The following is a 21505-nucleotide window of genomic DNA, read 5'->3' on the forward strand; positions in this document are numbered from 1 at the left end:
TGTGGTCCACATCCCAACTACTGTTGGGAGGCCTGTACATAACTGCCATCAGGGTCCTTTTACTCTTGAAGTTTCTTAACTCAACCCACAAGGATTCAACATCTTGCAGTCCCATATCCCATATTTCTACTGATTTGATGGCATTCAATACCAGCAGAGGCATGCCATCCCCTCTGCCTACCTTCCTATTCCTCCCATACAATTTGTAACCCTGGACATTCAACTCCCAACTACAACTATCCTCCAGCCATGATTAAGTGATGGCCACAACATCATATCTGACAATCTGTAATAGTGCAACAAAATCATCCACCTTATTTCTTATATTTTGTGCATTGGTATATATATAGCGCCTATAAAAAGTATTCAGCCCACTTGGAAATGTTCTATTTTATTGTTTCACAACATTGAATCACATTAGATTTAATTTGGCTTTTTTTGACATGGATCAACAGAAAAAGACTCTTTCATGTCAAACTGAAAACAGATCTCAACAAAGTGGTCAGCATTAATTATACATGTAAAACACAAAATAATTGATTGCATAAGTATTCACCCCCTTTAATATGACACACCCAATCATCATTGGTGCAATCAATTGGTTTCAGAAGTCACATAATTAGTTAAATTGAGATCTGTTTTTGGAGACCTGTTTGCAGTCAAGGTGTTTCAATTGATTGTAGTAAAAATTGAAAGTCCAACTGCTGGTGAGTCAGAATCCTGGCAAAAACTACACCATAAAGTCAAAAGAACATTCCAAGCAACTCTGCAAAAAGGTTAATGAAAAGCACAAGTCAGGAGATGCATACAAGAAAATTTCCAAGTCACTGAATATCCCTTGGAGTACAATTAAGTTAATCACTTAGAAATGGAAAGAATATGGAACAGCTGTAAATCTGTCTACAGCAGGCCATCCTCAAAAATTAGTGACCGTGCAAGAAGGGGATTAGTGTGGGAGGTCATCAGGAGACAGTGGCAAAGAGAAAGCCACTGACTATAAACTTACATGAAATCTTGCTACGTTTGCCAGAAGGCATGTGGGAGACTCTGAAGTCAGCTGGAAGAAGGTTCTATGGTCTAATGAAACTACAATTGAACTTTTTGGCCATCAGACTAAATGCGCTATGTTTGACATAAGCCAAACACAGCACATCACACCATCCCTACTGTGAAACATGGTGGTGGCCGTATCATGCTGTGGGGAGCTTCACTGCAGCAGACCCTGGAAGGCTTGTGAAGGTAGAAGATAAAATGAATGCAGCAAAATACGGGAAATCCTCAAGGAAAACCTGATACAGTCTGCAAGAGAACTGACTTGAGAGCAAGAAAATTACCCCAAGCATAAAGCCAAACTACACAGGAATGGCTTAAAACATCAAAGTTAATGCCGTGGAGTGGCCAAGTCATAGGCCAGAACTGAATGCAATTGAGAATTTGTGGCTGGACTTGAAAAAGTCTGTTCTCTCATGATCCCCATGCAATCTGAAAGAGTTTTAACAGTTTTATAAAGAAGAATGGGGGAAAATTGCAGTGTGGTGACCAGAAGTGCAGAGTTGATAGAGACCTATCCATACAGCTGAAGGCTGACTTGAAGGTGGTGAATACTTAAGAAATCAATTATTTTGTGTTTTATATTTGTAATTAATTTCGATCACTTTGTTGAGATTTGTTTTCACTTTGACACGAAAGGGTCTTTCTGTGGATCAGTGCCAAAAAAGCCAAATTAAATGAACTGTGATTCAATATTTTAAAACAATAAAACATTAAAGCTGCCAAGGGGGGGGGGGGGGGTTGGTGAACACTTTTTACGGGCACTGTAATACTGAGTACTGTATTTGCTACCCTTTTTGAGTCTGGATCCCTCATCCTGTTGGCAGCAATTTTGTCCTATCATCTGTCTGCTCTTCCTAAAAGTCTGACTGACTGCTGGACTACCTTTGCTTTTTTACCATCCATCCTAACCTGAGTCCTTATCTTATAATAGGACCATGAGGCATAGGAGCAGGATGAGGCCATTTGACCCATCAAGTCTTCTCCATGATTTTATCATGCCTGATCTATTTCCCTCTCAGCCCCAATCTCCTGCCTTCTCCACATATCCCTTCATGCCCTGACCAATCCAGAATCTATCAGAACCCAGAATCTATTGCCTTAAATATACCTAATGAAGGTTATTGATTTGTCAGGGTGTCAAAGGTTATGGGAAGAAGGTTCAAAGGAAAATGACACTAAAACAAAGATGAGCAACCAAAAGAAGCCAAACAGTGCAAATACAAAAAAGTAAAAAAAATAATAATAATATTCGAAATCAAGTCCGGCAGAAAATCAGTAACCATTCATGTTGCTTTATTGACTACCAAAAGGCATTTGAATCTGTCTCACACTCATAATCAATGGACGATCTTAATATATATAAGTTACACCCAAAACTTGTGAAATTTCTGCAACATCTGATTAAGTATTGGCATTCTGTAATCACCCGATCTATTAGCAACCAAAAGAGAACAACCATTGTTATCAAAATAAACAGGTATTTTCCAAAGTGACTCTCTAAGCCCACTATGGTTCTCTCTAGCTTTAAACCCACTCTCTAATTTACTGAATCAGATGAAAATTGGGTATCAGAATTAATGAAATGGGCTATACTTTAACACACCTTCTATAGATGGATGATTTGAAATTATATACGTCTTCATCAATTAATCTAAAGCAATTAATTCAAATAGTAGAACAATTTTCAAAAGATATGAACATCAACGTTGATCTGGATAAATGAAGAACATTAAACATCAAGAAAGGTGCAACAGAGTTAATGGAATACAAAACAGATCAGCAGGATACAATACAACCGATGGATGAATGTGAAACATATGAGTATCTGGGATATCATCAAGGAAAGAAAATAGATCATAGTGCAATAAAGGAAAACTTTTTGACAGAATTTACTTCAAGGCTTAAGAAATCTGCCGAACAGAGCTCAATAGTAAAAATATACCAAAGACAATAAAGACTTGCGCTATACCCATAACAGCATATTCTTTCAGCATGAAATCTTGGTCCAAAACTAGCTGGAAAATTTACGAAGAGAAATAAGAAATGAAATGACAAATTTCAGAAAACATTATGTACACTTGAATGCATTTAGATTTACACTACCTTGGACGGAAGGGGGAAGAGGAATAACAGACATTCAAAATCTACACAACAGTCAGATAAAACTTCTAAGGCCATACTTTCATCAACAAAAACAGGATTCAGCACTCCACGCAAGCGTATGTAATTCTGATCAGAAGTATACACCACTAAACTTAAATGAGAGTACAGCCCAGAAAAATGAAGATGTAGAAATACAGAAAACCTACAGCACAATACAGGCTCTTCGGCCCACAATGCTGTGCTAAGCATGGACTTGCCTGAGAAATTCCCAAGGGTTACACATAGCCCTCTATTTTTCTGAGCTCCATTTACCTGTCCAGGAGTCTATTAAAAGACCTTATCGTATCCACCTTCACCACCGTCACCGGCAGCCCATTCCACGCACTCACCGCTCTCTGCGTAAAAAACTTACTCCCTGATATCTCCTCTGTACCAACTTCCAAACACCTTAAAACTGTGCCCTCTCATGCTCACCAATACAGCCCTGAGAAAAAGCCTCTGACTTTTCACATAATCAATGTCTCTCATCATCTTATACACCTCTATCAGGTCAGCTCACATCCTCCATCACTCCAAGGAAAAAAGGTCAAGTTTATTCATCCTGTTGTCATATGGCATGTTCCCCAATCCAGGCAGCATCATTGTAAATCTCCTTTGCCCCCTTTCTGTGGTTTCCAAATCCTTCCTGTAGTGAGGTGACCAGAACTGAGCACAGTACTCCAAGTGGGGTCTGACCAGGGTCCTATATAGCTGCAACATTACCTCTCAGCTCCTAAACTCAATCCCATGATTGATGAAGGCCAATGCACCATATGCCTTCTTAACCACAGAGTCAACCTGCGTAGCAGCTTTGACTGTCCTGTGGACTCGGATCCCAAGATCCCTCTGATCCTCCACAGTGCCAAGAGTCTTACCTTTAATACTATATTCTGCCATCATATTGGATCTACCAAATGAACCACCTCACACTTACCTGGGTTGAATTCCATCTGCCACTTCTCAGCCCAGTTTTGTATCCTATCAATGTCCCGCTGTAACCTCTGACAGCCCTCCGCACAATCCCAACACCTTCAACCCTTGTGTCATCAGCAAACTTACTAACCTATCCCTCCACTTCTTCATCCAGGTCATTTATAAAAATCATGAAGCGTAGGGGTCGCAGATCAGATCTCTGAGGCACACCCTGGTCACTGACCTCTATGCAGAATATGACCCATCTACAACCACTCTTTGCCTTCTGTGGGCAAGCCAGTTCTGGATCCACAAAGCAATGTCCCCTTGGATCCCATGCCTCCTTACATTCTCAATAAGTTTTGCATGGGGTACCTGATCAAATGCATCCCAGTCCTCTCGAAATGAATGCTAAAATCACATTTGCCTACTTCATCACTGACTCAACCTACAGATGAGCTTTTTAGGAACCTTGCACGCCATCCATGCAGATCATTTATTTGACATCATTGATATAGATGACTAGCAACGAAAGACCCAGCACCGATCCCTGTAGAACACCACTAGCTACAGACCTCCAGTCAGAGAGGCAACCCTCTACTACCACTTCCACAAAACTGATGTCTAATCCAGTTTACCACCTTATCCTGAATGCCGAGTGACTGAAACTTCTTGACCGGCCTTCCATGCAGGACCTTGTCAAATGCCTTACTACATAGATAACATTCACTGCTTTACCTTTATCCACTTTCTTGGTAACTTGCTCAAAAAATTCTATAAGGTTGGTTAGACATGACCTACCATGCACAAAGCCATGCTGACAGTCCTTAATCAGTCTGTGTCTATCCAAATATTTGTATATCTGGTCCCTTAGAATACCTTCCAATAACTTTCCCACAACTGATGGCAGACTGACTGGCCTATAATTTCCTTGTTTCTGTTTAGAGCCTTTCTTAAACAGCAGAACAACATTAGCAATCCTCCAATCCTCTGATATCTCTCCTGTCACTAAGGATATTTTAAATACATCTGCTAATGTCCCAGTAATTTCTACACTTGTATCCCATAGGGGCTGAATGAACACCTTGTCAAGCTCTGGGGATTCATCCACCTTGATTTGCCCCAGGGTAGCAATTACCTCCTCATCTGTAAGCAGTACAGGGTTCATGAAGTTGATTCTAATTTGCCTTCCCTCTTTCGACCATCTTCTAAGTAAAAACAGATGCAAAGAATGCATTTTAAATCTCATGAATGGGTCCCAGAACAGATCCCTGAGGCCAACCTTCATGCAGAATATCACCTATCTGCAACCACTCTTTGCCTTCTGTGGGCAAGCCAGTTCTGGATCCACAAAGCAATGTCCCCTTGGATCCCATGCCTCCTTACTTTCTGAATTAGCCTTGCATGGAGTACCTTGTCAAATGCCTTGCTGAAATCCATATACATTATCACTATTAAAGAGAAAGTTAACCAATGGAAGAGCATGGCCCATCGTGGGAGACACCCCTATGACCTGTGTAGATTAGATGTCAACAAGGAATCGTCAAACACCAGGCTCAGAGTTGGAGACCTCTTACCAGAAGCAAAAGGGCTCCTTGTGGTTATACAGGACCAAGTGGTTAACACAAAAAAATTATCAAAAACACATAATAGAAGATCAATAAATTTAAGATGATAAATGTGAAAATTGCAGAGAAAAAACCAATAACAATCCAACACATTACAGGATACTGCAACCGTTTAACTCAATCTGATTACTTACACAGACACAATCAAGAGACAAACATCATTCATCAGAATCTTGCTTTAAAACAAAAACTCATAATATAAATCACACCTTACTATAAATTCAAACCTGATCCAGTTTTAGAGTAAAAATACCACAGATTATATTATAATTGATCAGTTATTACAGACAGGACAATCCATGAAACCATCCAGGTATACTAATACAGGATAAGCAAGCAAAAACAACTTATTTAATAGATATAGCCATTCCAAAGGCACATCTTACAGAAAAATAAGTGAAAATCACTAGAATTAAAAGAGGAAATTGAAAGACTTTGGAACATGAACAAGAAAACCAATGGTTTCATTGGTTTTCTCAAACTATGTTATGTCTAAATTTAGAAAAAACTAGAAGTGGTGTATTTGATACTTCTATTAAATTTGAAAAGATATGGAGACCATTTATTCAATATTTTCATATGATGTAATATGACCCTGTTCCAGGCCTATTTGATTTTCCAGTTTTGATTCTATATATGTTGAGAGGATCGGAGTTGATGACTCTAATGACTTTGTATTTTTGTGAGATATTATAAACAGCCCATTTGTTTCTTTTGCCATTTTTTCTTTTTTTTTTCCTTATTAGTTACTAGATTATTAGATCAGTTTTTTGCATTTTTTTCTGTTTTTTTTTCTTTTTTCTGTTGTTTTTATTATATGTTATGGTATACATAGGTTTGCCTTGTTTATTTGTATATTGTATCGTCTATGATTTGGGAATACCCATTTATACTGTAATCATTGCATATATATTCTTTCATGTTCAGTTGAATTGTGTATGTTCGTAATCCCATTATCTATGTACCAATTTTATTTTGTTGATATTAATAACAATAAAAAGATTGAAAAAGAAAGGAACATGAACAAGGTATACACTATCCCAATAGTAATACCTACAATTGTTATCACTCCGCAGGCACTACATAATAGCATTAAACAGTTAGGACTACACAGCAATATTCATGTAAATCTTCAGAAGGCCACAGTACTAAACACTACTCGAATAGTCTGAGAGCTCCCAGCACTTGAGAAATGAGTGATTCACAGTATGGCCAGCGATATTAGCTAGCGGTCGCTCAAAGTTTTCTCTGGCAAAAAGGGATTGGCCTTAAGTTAAAGAGAAATAATTAATTAAAATCGAACTGCAAAGACCCCCCCTCACCCACGGAAACAAGAGCAATTGAAACTAACTTATTGTAATTAAGCTTTTTAAACAAAAGGAGGGGGGGAAAAAGGGAAAAAATTCCTTAAAAAAAAAGAGAAATGAGTGTGCTTGGTTATGCCTGTACCTCAGGTTTTACCAAAATGAGCTGAGAAAAAATAATAAAACTATAAATAATATTGAGAGCATGATTTGTGTAGTTCTTGAGAGTAATTCTATAGGTTGAGGAATGGAATCTAACTTATAAATAGAAAATGAAAGTATTTGCATATTATTTTGATGTAACTATGATAAAATAAATATCTTAATGTAAGGCTGATAAATATTTAAAGGTTTCATATGGTATTATATATATATATATATATATATATATATATATATATATATATATTATTATTATTATAGTCATTTTCGGTATCAGTGCAGCAATACTTACTGCCTGTGTGACATACCCCTTGAGAAGCTGAACTACCTTCCTGAACAGTGGCATTCTTTCTAGTGAAGGTGCTCCTGCACAATACAAGGTCAATGGCAGTATTCTTAGTAGTGTGGAGGAACAGAAAGATCTTTGGGTTCACATCCACTAACTCCTCAAAGATGTTGTGCACATCGATAGGTTTATTAAGAAGCCATATGGCATATTGGCATTCATTATAGAGCCATTGAATTATGGAATACTATAGCACAGAAATAAGTACTTAGGCCCATGACCTCCTGTTCTATTCTCACCCAACCACAGAAGAAAAAGTATGCTTGCATTTACTCTATCTATACACCTCATAATTTCGTATAATCAAATCTCCCCTCATTCTTTAATGTTCAACGGAATAAAGTTCTAACCTATTTAAACTTTCCTTATAACTCAGGTCCTCAAGTTCTGACAACATCTTTGTAAATTTTCTCTGCACTCTTTCAATCTTATTTACGTTTTTCCTGTAGGTAGGTGACCAGAACAGCACACAATACTCCAAATTAGGCCTCACCAATGTCTTGTACAGCTTCAACATAACATTCCACCTCCTGGACCTTCCTGTAGGTAGGTGTCCAGAACAGCACAAAATAGTCCAAATTTGGCCTCACCAACATCTTATGCAACTTCAACATAACATCCCATCTGTACTCAGTGCTTTGATTTATTAAGGCCAATATGCCAAATGCTTTCTTTACATCACTATTTATCACTTCCCAGGAACTATAGATCTGTATTCCCAGATCCCTCTGTTCTACCGCACTCTCCAGTGCTCTACTGCTCAGTGTAAGGACCACGCTGCTCTGTTCTCCAAAAGTACAACATATCACAGAACTAGAGAAAAAACACTAATTGAATTTGGCACAGGATACTTTAGGGGAAATTAAAAGTATTAGGAATGAAATAAATAATTTGGCTATGCAAGAGATCAGGAAAAACTAAATGTTTCTGAAACAGAGCCATTATGAAAGTGGATCAAAATCTATGAAAATACTGGTGTGGAAACTGAAAAAAAAGATAGCAGAAAATACAATTCATAGAATTAGAGACCCAAGAATGAAAATGATAAAAAAATAAGCTAAGTGAAATTCAAGAAGTTTTTGAAGTGTTTTACAAAACCCTATATTCCAAAGTTCCAGGGGGAAGCATAACCCAAATTGACACCTTCTTGAATTCTCTAGAGTTACCCACTTTAAACGAAGAACAAAATAGAAGGATGACTGCTGACATAACTGAAGTTGAATTAAAAGCTGCAATTAGTAGGCTTAAATTAAGCAAGTCACCAGGATCAGATGGGTATACGGCCGAGTGGTACAAAGAATTTAAAAATGAGTTAATTCCTGTTTTACTCCCCACAGTTAACTGGGCTCTAAAAAAAGGCACAATTGACATCCAGTTGGAAGGAAGCGATAATCTCAGCTATATCGAAAGAAGGCAAGGATAAAATGGAATGCGGGTCATTTTGACCAATATCCATTCTTAATGTAGGTTATAGATTATTTACCTCAATCATGGCCAAATGATTAGAGGAGTTTCTACCCATACTGATACATAATGATCAGACAGGTTTTATACGACTACGCCACACTCAAGACAATATACGAAGGACACTTCACATTTTGGATCATATACAAAAAAAAATCGAAGCAATAGTGATAAGCGTGGATGCTGCAAAAGCATTTGATTTGGTTAATTGAAATTTTCTTTACAGAGTTTTATATACATTTGGTTTCCAAGACAATTATTAAAACTATACAGACACTATATGACAATCCTACTGCTGGGATTAAAATCAATGGATATTTATCAAATAGTCTTACCCTGGAAAGGGGCACAAGATAGGGTTGTGCATGGTCATCACTACTCTTTGCGTTATATCTGGAACCATTAGCTCAATACATCAGACAAAATGAAGATATCAGGGGAACTACTACTAAAGGGATAGACCATAAATTGGCTTGTTATGCAAATGGCATTTTGATCTATCTAGGGCAACCAACATACTCTTTACCTAAATTGATGCAATCCTTTGAACAATTGGTCAATTACCAGGATACAAGATCAACATAGATAAAACCCAATTACTTTCATATTACTATAGCCCACCAAGAGAAATTGAAAGTCAAAACCGCTGGGCATGGCACACAGAGTTTTTCAAATATTTGGGCATCATTATGCCAAAAGATTTGGCAAAATTATCAGAATGTAATTATCAGCCTCTATATAAAAAATTAAGGAAAATGTATCAAGATGGAGCCTGATTCCTTTTTTCAGTCTCAGTTCAAGGATTGAGTCTATTAAAATGAATATACTGCCCAGACTGTTATATCTCTTTCAGACCCTACCAATAGAGATTCATCAAAATCAATTCAATGAATGGAACAAGATGCTCTCAAGGTATATTTGGCAGGGTAAAAGGCCTAGAGTTTGTCTCAAAACTTTGCAATTAGCAAAGGAAAAGGGGGATGGGGCCTACCTTCTCTTAGAGATTATTATTTTGCAGCACAGTTGAGAGCTGTGATATGTTGGTGCAACCCATCATATGACGCTCAATGGAAGAACATTGAGGAGCAGGTACTTCCCATCCCCATACAAGCAATTTTGGCTGATAACAACCTGCAAAGGTACATAAATACTATTGATAACCCACGGGTGAAATTGACTCTTAAAATATGGAAAACTACTATAAAAGAATATAATCTAGAGGGAGATATTGCAATTCTTAAAAGGTGTGCATATGACTCAGATTTTACACCAAATAAATTGGATGTTAGATTTAAGGACTGGACAGCTAAAGGAATAACAGTTCTTTGCAACATAATGAAAGAAGGAACACTGTTCAGTTTTGAAATGCTTAAAGAGAAACACTTTTAGAAAAACAAGATTTTTATTGGTATTTACAGATGCAACAATATGTTAATAAGACGCTTAAAAATGTAACTAAGGCAAATACATGCTTGATAGAGCTCTTTAGAAAAGCATATAATTCAGATAATGGTAGTTGAATCATTTCGAGCATGTATAAGGGGTTGTCAAATCTTAAAACACATTCGACTTCATACATTAAAACAAAATGGGAGAAGGAAGGAGAGATAATTATATCTGAGGAAGAATGGACACCAATATGGAGATATCAATGGAAGTGTACCAATTCACAGAAATGGAGGGAGTTTGGATGGAAAAATTGGATAAGATATTTTATTACACCCTCTCAGAAATCCCATTATGATAGTAACCTCCCTGTTTGCTGGATAAATTGTGAAAATCAAAATGCAAATCATTATCATATTTTTTGGGACTGCCCTGTTATCAAAAACTATTGGAGGGGGATACACAATGCCCTACAAGACATCTTTAAATGTGAAATACCCTTGGAGAGTAAGACCATATATTTTGGATATATACCTCAAGAATGGTTGAAAAGAGATAAACATTTAATGAATATACTGTTGGTGGCTGGTAAAAAGACTCTTACTAGGAAATGGTTATCACAGGAGAGCCCAACTTTAAATACATAGATGGAAATTACAATGGGCGTTTACAAAATGAAGAAGATAACAGCATCTGTTAATCATAAGCTGGAACAATTTGATTCATACTAGGAAAACTGGTTTAACTACATAATGCCTCATAGGCCTGATTTTATTTTCACAAATCAATGAATCAGTTGTAAAAAAAAAATCACTCCCTACTTGTACATAGTTATTTCCTTTTGCTTGTTTTTCTTTCCACTCTTTTCTATGAGTGTATACCCCAGATAAATACTTTGTGGAGATTTTGTGATATATTTGATTATATGATATATATGTACTATGTCTGAAATACATCTTATGGAAATGTTTGTTTGATGAACTTTAATAAAAAAAATAAATTACAAAAGAAAAGAATAAGCAGTTGAAATTTCAAACCAAGACCCTTCATTAGGACTAATCAGTATCTGTCTATCCAAATACTTATATAACCAGTCCCTTGGAATGCCTTCCTATGACTTACCCACTGTTCATCTCAAGCTCATAGGCCTATAATTTCCTGGCCTATTCTTAGTGTCTTTCTTAAACGCCAGAACAACATTAGCTGTCTTCAAATCCTCCAGGACCTCACCCAGGGCTAAGGACATTTTAACTATCTCTTCGAAGGCCTTTGTAATTTCTGTACCAGTCTCCCACAGTGTACAAAGGAACACTTTGTCGGACCTTGGGAATTTATCTACCCTAATTTTCCTCAAGACAGCAAACACACCCTTCTAGGTAATCTGTATTGGGTCCATAACTGTTGTATTGCCTCAGTTCTATAGACTCAGTGTCCATATCCCAAGAAATACAGATGCAAAAAAAATACCCATGCAATAAAGGTAATCTAGCCTGGACTGTTTCTCAGGCCTGGACTGTTTCTCAGGGAGAAGTCTGTTTATTCATGTTCTGGTACACAGCGCCCTGCATCAGTCAACTCGGCACACTGCAAACATTAAATAAAATCTGCTAACCATGTAGAAAGTAAGAAAATGTATGGGCAGCATATAAATATGCCATGGTGTCACATATTGACCCATGATTTCATGGTGTTCTGCACTTCCTGTTATTTTGTCAGCAGTAGCTCCCAGTTCTAGAGAGGTTTGATACAACTGAACCGCTTGATGGCTTTCTATGGAGAGATGTTTAAAAGTCAATCATGGTGTTATCAAAACAGAGTCAGGTAAATGTCCCTGCTGGATGAAGCTATCAGTGAACCTACTGAGTTGTCTTGACAGGCAGACTCCTTTGTGGTCAAGCATGGTGATGCCAGCTCTCTATTTCAGGTTAAAATTCACCAGGTTATTGCTCCTTCATCCACCGGGCGGTAGGATTCATTGACACAGTCTCAAAGACATAGAACAGAGAACATCATCATTATTATGTGCCATATTGTATGATGTGGGCGATCATGGTCTTTGACACTGACTGCTTTTGGCAAATTTGCTACAGAAATGCAATAAAGTCTACAGATGCTTGAAATACAAAGTAATATACACAAAATGTGAGAGAAACTCATCTGGTCAGGCAGCATCTATGGAAGTGAATAAACAGTCAGTGACCAAGACCCTTCGTCAGGACTGGGAAGGAAGGGGGGAAGTCGCCAGCATAAAAAGGTGGGAGGAGGGAAAGGAGGTGAGCAGGAAGGTGACAGGTGAAGCCAGGTGGATGAGAAGGGTCAAGTGTTGGAGAAGAAGGAACCTAAAAGGAGAGAAAAGTGGACCATAGGGGAAAGTGAAGGAGCAAGCAGGATACACGGTGAAGTGATAGGATGGTGAGAAGAGGGAAAAAGAAAGAGAAGGAAATAGAAGCAGGGCGGGGGGATTTTTTTTACCAGAAGCAGAATTGATATTCATGCCATCATGTTGCAGCTACTTAGATGGACTATAAAGTGTTCCTCCACCCAGAGGGTGGCCTCACCTTGGCACAAGAAGATGCCATGGACCAACATGTTGGAAGGGGAATGGGAATGGGAATTAAAATACTTGGCCACTGGGAAGTTGCATTGTGGTAGATGGAGCAGAGGTGCTTGACGAAATGATCCCGCAATGGGTAGAAAATCCCCCGATTTTCTGCATAAGAGGTTTGCCATTGCCTTCTTCTGGGCAGTGTCTTTACAAGACGGGTGACCCCAGCCATTATCAATACTCTTCAGAGGTTGTCTGCCTGGTGTCAGTGGTCACATAACCAGGACTTGTGATATGCATCAACTGCTCATATGACCGTCTACCACCTGCTCCCATGGCTTCACATAACCCTGATCAGGGGCTAAGCAATTGCTACACCAAGCTAGCAGAGGGAAGGAGAGTCTTATGACTCCTTTAGTAGAAACATATCTCCACCCTTCCACGGAAGAACATAGACCCTGCTCACAAATGCTGGAAACACTCAATAGGTCAGGCAGCATCTACGGAAGTTAATTAACAGTTGACATTTTAGGCCGTGATCACTCGATCAGGACTGGAAAGTGGAGGAGGAGGAAGGAAGACAAGCTAGAAGGTAATGGTGGGGGAGAGGTTTACAGTGGACATCAAGGACTTTCAAGGGAGGATGCTGTGGACAGTAAGCAACAGATTGGCCGAAAGGCCTGTTTCTGTGTTGTATTACTTTCAGACTCTAGAATTCTAAATTCCTTTAAAACTCAACCCCTCTCACCTTAAATACTTGCATTTTGGTATTTGACATTTGCAACCTGGGGAAAAATATCAGAATATCTAGCCTATCTATGCCTCTCAACATTTTATATACTTCAAGCATAATTTTATATACTTCCATCAGGCTGGGAGACTCTGGAGAAAACAATCCAATCTGCTGAAACAGAGGCTTGTCCAAAGTGGTAGTCTCTATGGAACATCGTAAAAAATTGAAAGGTTTCAGCAGTGGGTTCTGCAGCTGTGCTGCAGAGTATGGGTGGAATGATCAGTACGTTTGCTGAAGACAGGACTATTGCTGAATTCATAGGTCATGAAGAAAGTTGTGAAAGGATATAAAGTGACATAGCTATGATGAAATGTTGAATGGAGTGGGAGCTCTTTACTCTAGACTGAGGTTTGGCATCACACAGAAAATGCAGGAGGAACTCAGCAGTTCATGCAGCATCTCTGGAGGGGAATAAACAGTTGATGTTGAATCCTTGTGGGTTGAGTTAAGAAACTGCAAGGGTAAAAGGACACTGATAGCAGTTATATACTGGCCTCCCAACAGTAGCTGGGATGTGGACCACAGATTACAAAGGGAAATAGAAAAGGCAAATCAAAAGGGTAATGTTATGATAGTCGTGGGAGATTTCAACATGCATGTCTATAAGGAAAATCAAGTTGGTAATGAATATCAAGAGAGTGAGTTTGCTGAATGCCTAAGAGATGGCTTTTTAGAGCCGTTTATCGATTAACCTACTAGGAGATCAGCTATATTGGTTTGGGTGTTATGTAATGAACCAGAGACAATTAGGGAGCTTAAGGTAAAAAAAAACCCTTAGGATCCAGTGATCACAATATGATTGAGTTCACTTGAAATTTGATAGGGAGAAAGTAAGGTCTGATGTAGCAGTATTTCAGTGGAGTAAAGGAAATTACAGTAGTATGAAAGAGGAATTGGCCAAAACAAATTGGAAGGAGCTGCTGCAGGGATGACAGCAGAGCAGCAATGGTGTGCATTTCTGTGAAAAATGAGGAAGGTGCAGGACATGTGTATTCAAAAAATGAAGAAGAACTTAAATGGAAAAATTGTACAACTGCGCTAACAAAAGAAGTCAAAGCTAAAGTAAAAGCAAAAGAGAGGGCCTACAATAATGCAAAAGATAGCGGTAAAGCAGATGATTTGGAAGTTTTTAAAAACCTACAGAAAGCAACTAAAAGAATTATTAGAAGGGAAAAAATGAAATATGAAAGCAAGCTCGCAAACAATGTCAAAGTGGATAGTAAAAGCTTTCTCAAGTATGTAAAAAATAAGAGAGATGAGAGTGGATATAGGACCACTAGAAAATGAGGCTAGAGGATTAATAATAGGGGTCAAGGAAATGACAGATGAACTAGATGGGTATCTTGCATCAGTGTTCACTGTGGAAGACACTAGCAGTGTGCCAGGTGTTGAAGGGTGTGAGGAAGAGAAGTGAGTGCAGTACATGGTGACACAAGACAAGATAGGAAAAAGTCAGCATGATTCCCTTAAAGGAAAATCTTGTCCAATGAACCTGTGGATTTTTTTGAGAAGATTACAAGTAGGATAGATAAAGGGGATGCAGTGGATTTTGTATATTTGGACTTTCAGAAGGCCTTTGACAAAGTGCCACACATGTGGCTGCTTACAAATTTAAGAGCCCATGGTATTACAGGGAAGTTACTGACATGGTTAGAGCATTGACTGATTGGTAGGAAGCAGCGAGTGGGAATAAAAGGATCCTTTTGTGATTGGCTGCCAGTGTCTAGTGGTATTCCGCAAGGGTTGGTGTTGGGACTGCTTCTTTTTATGCTGCATATCAATGATTTAGAAGATGGAATAGATGGCTTTGTTGTCAAGTTTGCAAAAGATACGAGGATTGGTGGAGTGACAGGTGGTGTTGAGGAAACAGATAAGCTGAAGAAGGACTTAGATTAGGAGAATAGGCAGTAAAGTGGCAAATGAAATGCAATGTTGGAAAATGCATGGTCATACACTTTGGTAGTAGAAATAAATGTGCAGACTATTTTCTAAGTGAGGAGAAAGCCCAAAAATCTAAGATGCAAATGGACTTGGGAGTCCTTGTGCAGAACACCCTAAAGGTTAACTTGCAGGTTGAGTCAATGGTGAGGAAGGCAAATGCAATGTTAACATTCATTTCAAGAGGTCTAGCATACAAGAGTAGGGATGTGATGCTGAGGCTTTATAAGCCACTGGTGAGGCTCCGCTTTGAGTATTGTGAACCATTTTGGGCTCCTCATCTAAGAAAAGATGTGTTAGCATCGTTCACAGGAGTTCACAAGGATAATTTCAGGAATGAAAGTGTTATCATATAAGAAACATTTGATAGCTCTGAGCCTGTACTCACTGGAACTTAGAAGGATGAGGGGGGATCTCACTGAAATCTTTCAGAGGTTGAAAGGTCTAGACAGAGTAGATTTGGAAAAGATAATTCCCATAGTGGGGGTGTCTGGGACAAGAGGGCAGAGCCTCAGGATAGAAAGGTGTCCATTTAAAACAGAGATGCAGAGAAATTTCTTTAACCAGAGAGTGGTGAATTTGCAGAATTTATTATCCCAGGCAGCTGTGGAAATCAGCTCTTTGGTTGTATTTAAGGCAGAGATTGATAGTTCTTAATTGGACACAGCATCAAAGGTTACAGGGAGAAAGCTGGGGTGTGGGGCTGAGGGGGGAAAAAGATCAGTCGTGTTTGAATGACAGAGCCAACTCAATGAGCCAAATGCCCTAAGTCTGCTCCTATGTCTTATGGTCTCATGTTGGGCAATCTCAATATCACCTCCTTGAAGTAGAAAGCACAGCAGCACCTCCACTTCCTGAGGAGATTGAGGCAAGCAAAGCTCCCCCTATCCCCCGAATCTTAACTGGATTTTACAGAAGCACCATTGAGAGCATCCTGACAAGCTTTATCTCCATCTGGGATGGGAGCAGACAAACATCGGACCAGAAGACCCTACAAAGGTCAGTGAGAATGGCCAAGAGGATCAAAGGCGTCTCCCTACTGTCCGTTGGGTGCATCCATTAGAAGCACTGCAGGCACAGACCCTTAGTGTTATCAGGGATCCCACCCATCCAACCAACATCCCCTTTCACTTTTCATCGTCAAGCTGGAGACCTCGATGCGTAAAGACATAAACGATGGGAAACAGCTTCTTCGCTCAGGTCTCTGCTGCATTGCATTTGAATTGTCACCAGATAATTGGTATGATACCCTACAGTATTTAACTTATGCACTTCACTTTGTTTATCTATATGTAAGTAGTCCACCATTCTATGTCGGGTCTCACCAATGTAGTGGAGCCTGCATCGGGACCATTCACCTTGTTGAGCACCTCCATTCCACCTGGAAAAAATAGAATTTCCTGTTGGCCAACCACTTGAATTCTTATCTCCATTCTGTTTCCACTAAGTCAGTCTTTGGCCTCTTCTCCTGCCATAATGAAGGTTGGAAGAGCAGCACCTCATTCTCCATCTAGATAGCTTCCAACCCGATGGCGTGAGCATTGATTTCTCCAACTCACAGTAATTTTTTTATCCACTTCCCCTTCCTTCTTTTTCAATTCCCCATTCAGGCTTCTTACTTCTTCTCGTTATCTGCCTATTCCCACCCCTACCCCCCCCCCCTCCAACCACATTCACCTCCTCCTTACCTCTCTTCCATGGCCCACTCTCCTCTTCTGTCAGGTTCCTTCTTCCCGGCCCTTTAACTTTTCCACCTGTTACCTCCCCACCTCTTACTTCATTCCCCCTCCCCCACCCACCTGGCTTCACCTTTCACCTTCTAGCTTATTCTCCCTCCCTTCCCCTACCTTCCTATCCTGGCACTTCTTACTTCCTTTCCAATTTTGATGAAAAGTCTTGGCCTGAAATGTCCAATGTTTATTCATTTCTGCAGATACTGCCTGACCTGCCGAGTTGCTCCAGCATTTTGTGTGTATTGTTCTGTATTTGCAGCATCTGCAGAATCTCTTGTGTTTATGAACATAGAGAATAACAGCACAATTCAGAACCTTCAGCCCATGATGTACCGATCTTTTAACCTAATATCAATCTAACCTTTCCCTCCTACGTAGCCCATCATCTTGGGGTGGCACAGTAGTGTAGTGGTTAACACAACACTTTGCATTACAGGTGACCAGGGTTCAATTCCCACTGCTGCCTGTAAGGAGTCTCTATGTCTCTATGTTCTTCCCATGATTGAGTGGATTTCTGCCATGTGCTCCAGTTTCCTTCCACAGTCCAAACACGGTTGATAGGTTAATTTGGTCATTCTAAGTTGTCCCTTGATTAGGCTAGGGTTAAATTGGGGTTTGCTGGATGGCATGGCTTGAAGGACCAGAAGGGCCTATTCCACTCTGTATCTCAATAAATAAATAAATAAAATGTTCTATCATTCATGCGTTTTTATAAATGTTTCTTACACAAAATGCTGCAGGAACTTGGGAGATCGGGCAGCATCTATGGAGAGGAATAAACAGTAGACAATTTGGGCCAAAATCCTGTATCAGGACTTGACCCAGAATATTGACTATTCATTCCTCTCCATAGATGTGTGTGTTACCCTTGGCAGGTCAATTCATGCATTCCAAGACCTTTATTCTTTTGAGGGCTTCAAAGTTCAACGTAAACTTATTATCAAAATACATATACAAACCTGAGATTCGTTTTCTTGCGGGCATTCATGGGAAATACAAATAAAACAATAACAATAAAATAATAATAAAATGAAAAAAATATCAAGAACATGAGATGATGAGTTCTTGAAAGTTAAGTCCGTAGGTTATGGGAACAGTTCAGTGTTGGGGTGAGTGAATTTGAAGTCGGACCAGAGCCAGATGGTTGAGGGGTAATAACTATTCTTGAACCTGGTGGTGTGGGTCATGCGATCAGGACATGTCCCATATAAATGCAACCCTTTTCTCCCCAGTTATCGGTCCTTCACTCATGGCAGCAGAAGGAGCATCGCACTTTCAAGTGCTGCAGGAATTGAAGTGAGCCACAGATCCAAACTTCAAAGGAAATGCAAGTCAGCCTCTGAGCTTAGGGCACCAGGGAGACACAACTGAAGTCAACACTGGAGAAAAAGAAGGAAAGATTGCCTTTGAGGGAAACTATATTTAGGGTGCAGGTGCAAAAAGGGACAACCTCCAAGTGGCTTACTTTGAAAACTTTCCAAGGCAGAGACATCCCTGGTGATTATCTTTGCCAGACTTTGCTGAACATAACCCATGGCAGAACAAAATGAATGAACAACAAAACTGTCATTACTTTGCTGTGATCTTTTGCTGTTGGTGATTAAAAAAATTAATGGCCGCATTAGACTCGATCAAGAAAGCTACGAGCAGTACATGCATAATTGGGCAAGCTTTGCATATTTAACAAATTAAGAGCTGTCACTTCCACATTGCTGTGTTGTTTCCCTGGAAGCCATTTTGTGAGACTGACCAATTAGGTAAAGCTGGTGAAAATGGTTTATATTCATCAACTTGGCAGCATTATAGACTAAACAGCTTGCAATATCAAGCAGGCCTTTATAGATCAGAGATTCTGTGCTAATGTATTCAACGTTCTGCACTAAAAAGGTAAGTTTGAAAGATGATTTTCCTGTGCAGGTCTAAGTGAATTAAGAACCATCAGAGCAGATACACTCATACACTCAGCAGTCACTTCATTATTTATTAATTAATTTATTTATTGAAATAGAGTGCAGATTAGGCCTTTCCTGCACTTTGAGCCACGCTGCCCGACAATCCCTGATTTAATCTTAGCCTAATCATGGGACAATTTACAATGAACTGTGGGAGGAAACCAGAGGAAACCCAAGTAGTCACTGGAAGAACATGCAAGCAGCGTACTGGCAGCGGCGGGAATCGAACCTGGGTCATCTGTACGGTAAAGCATTGTGCCAACCACTATGCTATTGTGCTGCCCAACCTGCACTTCGTGTATCTAATAAAGTGGTCACTGAGCATACGTTCATGGTCTTCTGCTGCTGCAGCCCATCTACTTCATGGCTTGACGTGTTAAACATTCAGAGATGCCCCTCTGCACACCACTGTTGTAACACATGGTTATTTGACTTACTGTCATTTTCCTGTCAGCTTAAGCCAGTCTGGCTGTTCTCCTTTGATCTCTTTCTGTCGTTTTGACCCACAGAACTGTTGCTGACTGAGTGCTTTTTTGTGTTTCTCACTATTCTCTGTTACTTCTAGAGACTGTTGTGTATGAAGATCCCAGGAGATCTGTAGATTCTGATACACTCTCACTACCCCATCTGACATCAACAAACGTTCCATGGTCAACGTCACAAAGATCACATTTCTTCGCTATACTGATGTTTGACCATGACTGCATGCTTTTATGCATTGAGTTGCTGCCACATGATTGGCTGATCAGATATTTGCATTAACAAGTGTACAGGTGCGCCTAATAAAGTGGCCAGTGAGTAGATGTCTTCCTTGGGTTCTTAGAATCATAGAACTGTCACACCAAAGAAGGATGCCACTCAGCCCACTGAGACCATGTTGGCTCCTGGTAGGGTAGTGAGGCAAGCTACCTTCCTATTCTGGCTTCTGTCCCCTTCTCTTCCAGTCACAATGAAGTGTCTTGCCCTAAGTATCAACTGTTTATGTCTGACCTGTTGAGTTCCTTCAGCATATTGAGAATGCAAAGCTTGTATGTGTCAGAATAAATGGTGAAGATAAAAAGTGTAGGGAGCCTTGGTTTTCGAGAGATATTGAGGCCCTGGTTTCTCTTTTAAGAGAAAAAAAGAGGTGCTTAGCAGGTATAGGCAAGTAGGAATAATAAGGTTCTTATGGAGTGCAAGAGAGCACTAAGAAAGAAGTTGCTCGAGCAGACAAGGTGAAGGAGAATCTTCAGGGATTCTACAGATATGTTAAGAACGAAAAGACAAAATTGGTCCTCTGGAAGACCAGAATGGTAATCCATGTGTAGAATCAAAACAGTTGGGCGAGATCTTAAATGCATTCTTTGCATCGTATTTACTTGGGGGATAGATATAGAGTCTATAGAAGAGAGGCAAAGTGGCATCGTCTTCATGGACTCTGTACAGGTTACAGAGGAAGAGCTGTTTGCTATCCTGACGCAAATAAGGGTGGTTAAATCCCTAAGGTCTCTGACGAGGTCATCCCTCAGACACTATGGGAGGCAAGTGCAGAAATTGCCAAGGCCCAAGCAGAGATATTTAAATATCCTTAGTCGTTTCTGCTGTTTAAGAAAAGCTCTCAACAGAAACCAGGAAATTATGGGTTGGTGAGTCTGACATCAGTTGTAGAAGGTATTCCAAGGGATTAGATATATAAGTATTTGGATAGTCATGGTCTGATTAAGGATAGTCAGCATGGCTTTGCGCAAGGTAGGTTATATCTAACCAATCATACAGAATTGTTCAAGGAAGTTACCAGGAAAGTGGGTGAAGGCAAGGCAGTGGATATGGTCTACATGGACTTTAGTAAGACATTTGACAAGGTCCCGAATGGGAGGCCGGTCAAGAACAATCAATCGCTTAGCATTCAGGATTTGGTGGTAAATTAAATTAGATGTTGGCTTTGTGAGAGAAGCCAGACAGTGTTTGTAGAACGTTGGTAATTATGATGATGATAGATGATCCTAAAGGACATTGCAGTGCCACAGTAGAATTACAAGTACACAGATATAAATATTAGAAGAGAATAAAAAATAATTTACCACAAAAGTTTTACAGGTGGGGTTATCACTTCTCCAGCTATAGGTTGACTCATCATAGAGCCTAAAAGCTGAGGGTAAGATGGAGAG

This window comes from Hypanus sabinus, chromosome 11 (assembly GCF_030144855.1).
Source record: "Hypanus sabinus isolate sHypSab1 chromosome 11, sHypSab1.hap1, whole genome shotgun sequence".
Taxonomy (NCBI): Eukaryota; Metazoa; Chordata; class Chondrichthyes; order Myliobatiformes; family Dasyatidae; genus Hypanus; species Hypanus sabinus.